This window comes from Mirounga leonina, unplaced genomic scaffold (genome assembly GCF_011800145.1).
Source record: "Mirounga leonina isolate KUSES-001 unplaced genomic scaffold, KU_Mleo_1.0 Mir_151, whole genome shotgun sequence".
In the NCBI taxonomy this organism is placed as follows: Eukaryota; Metazoa; Chordata; class Mammalia; order Carnivora; family Phocidae; genus Mirounga; species Mirounga leonina.
Genome location: NW_023270377.1, coordinates 49,050,601 through 49,055,627, shown reverse-complemented (window position 1 = coordinate 49,055,627; position 5,027 = coordinate 49,050,601). Strand labels below are relative to the sequence as shown.

Below are 5,027 nucleotides of genomic sequence, written 5' to 3'. Positions count from 1 at the left end.
CTACTTGGGTTATGGGTGTGTATGTGTGGTTTTAATATATGGATGGAGATAAAGGTTGGTGGGAATGACCCTTCTATTGGCTGCAGGCAATGGGGAGTCCAGTTACCTCGCTTGGAGAGGAATGAGAAAGGAGACTCAATGGAAAGGGAATTCCTGTCTTGGAAACACTCTGATAATTAAGTCTTTGAAACAAAAAGTCATTATTGGAATACTCCTCCACCATGCATGCATCCATTCATCCATATCATCCATTCATTTGTCTATTTTCTTACTCATTCACTCATTCAGTTGCTGGCAAATTGCTCGTAGCTTTTCTACTGTTAATCCCCAGAATGAGTTGTCATCTGAGATTGGTTATATTCTGCTCTTCCCTTATTACAGATCTCAGGGACTTGCTTTCCTTTCATTTTAACATTTGGAAATATTTATCATTAAGATTATGAAAGAAATTCATGTTTAATACCAAAGAAATGAAGAATAACTTGAAGAGTATCAAGAAGAAACTAGGAAAAAAAATTTACCACAGCTCCACAACACAAATAAAAAAAACCCCACTGCTAACATTTTTTTTAGTCTCTCTTTTTTTAATAAGCTGAAAAGTTGCAATTGTGCTGACTTCATGAGAGCACAAATAATAAATTAGTAGTATATCAGCTTTTGCCTTAGGCTCTGTATTCTTGGGATCCTAGGTAAGGACACATAGCTAATTTAAGCAGAAAAAATAATTTATTAAAGATATTAGGTAGTTCACAGGATATCTTGGAGAGACAGAGAATCAGACTTGGATGCTACACAGTTGAAAACAATGTTCATATCATACTACAGGGCTGTTCTCTTAGAGATCTCGTGGCTGCCACCAGTGATAGGTACTGTAAAGTATATCACTGAACCTCTGTCAGCATTATTTCTGCAGCTGGGTAGAGCTGCTCTCACCTTACTGGAGCAGATCGTATGAGATACCTGTTTCTGCACATTGCATCTGAACTGAAGATTTGTAGTAGTGATTCTGAGTGTCATAGACAAATTGTATGCCTGGACTCTAACTGCAGGGACAACTGGGGAAATGAGTTTCTGGCATGGACTCAGAATATGGCAGACTCTCCAAACATAAGAAGAGCTTTAGAAAGTACTAGTGAATCCAAGCATGAAAAATGTCCACAAGTTTCCCCCTGGCTGTGCAACATCAATATACCCTCTTTTCTATTTTCTGAATTTTCAAACAAGATCAACAAGAGCAATGACCAAATGCTCCAACCTAACTTAATGCTACAAACTCTTGAACAAATAAAACCTGATGTACCCTCTCTCTAAAAGCAAGGCAACATAAAATCTCATTGGTCTTTACATCCAATTTCATATCCAGTGCCTTTAGCTTATAGCATTTCTCCTTTAGTTTCATCATGGTACTGTCTTGATTTTCTATAACATAGACTAAATTATTAAGTAAAACACGACAATATACCTTAGATAAAAGAGTAAGAAAAAAAAGAAGAAAAGAAAATGAAAAAATTAAAACTTTATATATTACAAAGAATGGGAAGAAATTTTGGATGTATACCACAGTCCTCATTTCTGTAAAAGATTATGAGGCAATGATATTTTGATATCCCACTTCCCCACACATTTGATTGGCTGCCAATAGTAACAATACCTACTTTGTTTTTTAATATCACCATTAAAGTGTTAGACTAACCCCTTTTCATATTCAGCATCTAAAGATTGTTCCTGAATCAGTTTTGGCATTTTGTATCCTGGTGATGCACAGAAAATCTTGCCTTTGAACCTCTTTTTTTCTAAACATGACAGTTTAATTGTTTATTGTATATCAGTGCTGCACAATTGTCATTATCAAAGTTAGCTGGAAAATAGCATAGTTACCTGAGGAGGGCAGGGCAAAATGGAGGTGCTGACATATAGAGAGTTAATATATTAACTTTGGGGAAAGAGTGACGGAATGTGACAGACCCAGGCTGGAGAGGGTTAGGGAGGAATCACGCTGTGAAGGCTCATTGGGCAGTGCTGTTTCTTGAAGGTACAGTAAGTAGAACCATGATTTCACTCAGGTAGGCCCTGGTGATGAGTAACTGTCTTTGTGAGAACTAATTACTGAGGCCTTAGAAGGATAATGGGCTGATTTAGTCTATTGGGATTCTAGTCTACTCTATGGTATCTTATTTTTCTTGGGAAATTGATAGAGGATAATTTTCTCAGCTGACTCAGATGCCTCATTTGTTAAAAGCTGATACCTTTTTTTTTTGGTAAAGATTTATTTATTTATTTATTTATTTATTTATTTTTTGGGGCGGGTGGGGAGGGGCAGAGGGAGAGCAGACTCCCCACTGAGCATGGAGCCTGATGATGGGCTCAATTTCAAAATCAAGAATTGGATGCTTAACTGACTGAGCCACCCAGGTGCCCCATAGAAATGATACTTCTGATGAGAAAATTATCCATGTGCTTTTGGGAGGGGGTGGGATATTGACATTCTCTGGCTTCCACTAAGGTATTACTAAAAAAAAGAACATATACCAATCAAGCAACACAGGTGATCTTTCCAAACACAATCCCCTCCCTCACCTCACCCCCTCTTCCAGCCTGAGCATTTCCAGGTCTTCTCAGTTAGGAGGGATCACTCATTGTGTGAGTCAGGGCTCTTTTTTTTTTTTTTTAATTTCAAAATGCGGTTTTATTAATGCACTTTAGGATAAGTGCCATTCTTATTTTACCTTGTCTGGAAGAAATACTGCCAATTACAGTCACAGGAAGTTTTCATTAGACAAAACCTGCATGTATGAGTGTGTGCGGCGGGAGGGGGGTGGTTTGGTTCATTTACATCATACTGCTCATGTCTTGAGTTTATAAATAACATTAAGCAACACTGTTTCCTTCTAAAATTTTCTTTAAGGCAGATCTATTTAGCATCATCTGTGTTATTAATATGTGCAGTGTAGTTTTAGAAAATTTAAATGTTCTAGTTTCTCACTGAAAATAATACATGTGGTCAAGAATAGAAAACAATAATCTCGTTTCTAGTCCCTCTGCCTGGCCACATTTTAAAAGCACAAGTTTTTCACACACACATATATATATATTACTGTATCAAAACACATTTTAACAGACTTCACAGCTCACTTAAAGCTTCAGTTTACAGTCATTCATATGAAAGATTTCTAATATGGAATGTTCACTTAGAAAGAATTCCTCACTGGGATTCCAGTGTTCTGTATCAGAAATGTAGACGTTCTTCAGTGCAATGCTAGACATTTTACCTCTTCATTTATGTTTTTCTTTCAAGAGTTCTCATTTTACTTTTGGGTCTTCATTTTTGTATGCTCGACTTATTTCTTTTAGTATATTCTCTGGTAAGGCAGGTTGATATCTGTATAAATAACCATATGGACGAAGATGATAAACGAGGTATTCTAACTCATATATAGTTGTAGGATCAACATAGTGAAAAGAAACAGCAAGATCAGAACAGCAACCAGGACCCTCTACAGGAGGATAATAGTTATAATTCCAATACCAAAATGTTCTAGGTAGATAACCCTTGATTAAGTGGTGTTCTGGTACAAAGGCATGAAAAGTTTCTTTTCCAACGGTACCTCTGGAATCTCCCGCTTCTATATTTATAATTTCCATGCATTTGCCCAATGCTAAGTCTTCGATGGAGGAACTATGTGTACATTTGTCTGTTTTAAATGCATCAACAAATCTCTTCAAGGCTTCTTTGCTTAGTACATATCCTGCTCCTCCACTCATGTAGCCCTGCTTTACACAGGGCTTAAATCTTCTCCCAAAGTAAATGGGTTCTTCAGGGTTGTATTTTGAGAGTAGCCATCTCAAATTATCCAGTATAACCTATGTATCATCATCTGCTTTCATAAACCAATCAGCATCTTCTAAATAATGATCATGAACATACTGAAAAGCTTTACTTGTTTTCCAGTATAGTTGGTCTCTGCCTTCTCTGGTTTTTAATCCCACAGCAGGGAAGTCTTTATTTTCTTCTGAACTCATAAACAACACTTTATTACAATGCTGGGCCCATGTAGCTTTGACGTTTTTGGCCTTTTTCTCTAGATTTTGAGGCTCTGTCATAACGAGCAAAGAATTTTAACCTTTCGATAGAGGTTTTCAGCGATATCTGTGTTCTCATCTTTATGTTGGCTAGAATCTGCATTGAAGTTCATCTGTCCTTCTAGATGACTTTGTCCATTATCATCTGAGTGCCTAGCATGAGGATCATTATGAAGAATATTAGGCTGGGTATCACTCTGTTATCCCAACAAAATACTAAATAGCTGAGAACATAAAACAAATCCAACTGCTGATCACAAAGGAAGGTTAAAAAATCCAGCCAAGATTTAGAGGCCATTTCCCGAAAGTGTACTTCTGACATCAGCCGCGGCTCCCTATCGCCCTTCCTGGGGGGCGGAGAGGGGGACGACTGGAGACTGGCAACCTTAGCCTGGTACCTGCAGAAGTGGCTTGCGGCTGCTGGCTGGGGCTGCTCGCTGCTGCCCAGATCCTTCCCTGGCGGCGGCGGAGGTGGACCCAGCTCACCCCCTCCCACCCCCCCACCCCCCGCCCCGAGTCAGGGCTCTTTTGAGGACAGGTGATAGAAACTCAAGTTGATTAAGTGGGCCAAGAGGTGAACTTGTTGGTTCATGAAATTGGAAGGACAGGACTATTACTGATGGTCAGAACCAGAAGCTATAGCACTAATTTTCTCTCAACTTATGTCTGTTTCTCTATAGTTGGTGATTTCATTCTCTTCCACTGCAAAGAGGTGAAAGCCCAAAAGTTTTCTATCTTCATTTCCATTTGAAAAGTCCTTGGGATGGACTTTGAGTTCTGTCACAGATTTAGGCTTCAACCAAGTACTGTGAGATGAAGTTAGTTCTTATTCAGATTGCGTGATTCAGGGTGGGAAGACTATGTTGCCCAAAAGTAGGAAATAGGTGACTGGGTAGTCATTCCCTAGAAATGGCCCCTGGGAGTTTACTGTGAGTTGGGTGATCTGC

General features: G+C 38.8%; 1 pseudogene; it reads right to left on the bottom strand.

The window, feature by feature from the left end:
• Nucleotides 1-3,095: 3,095 nt before the first annotated feature.
• Nucleotides 3,096-4,378, bottom strand: LOC118011795 (annotated as a pseudogene).
• Nucleotides 4,379-5,027: the final 649 nt, after the last annotated feature.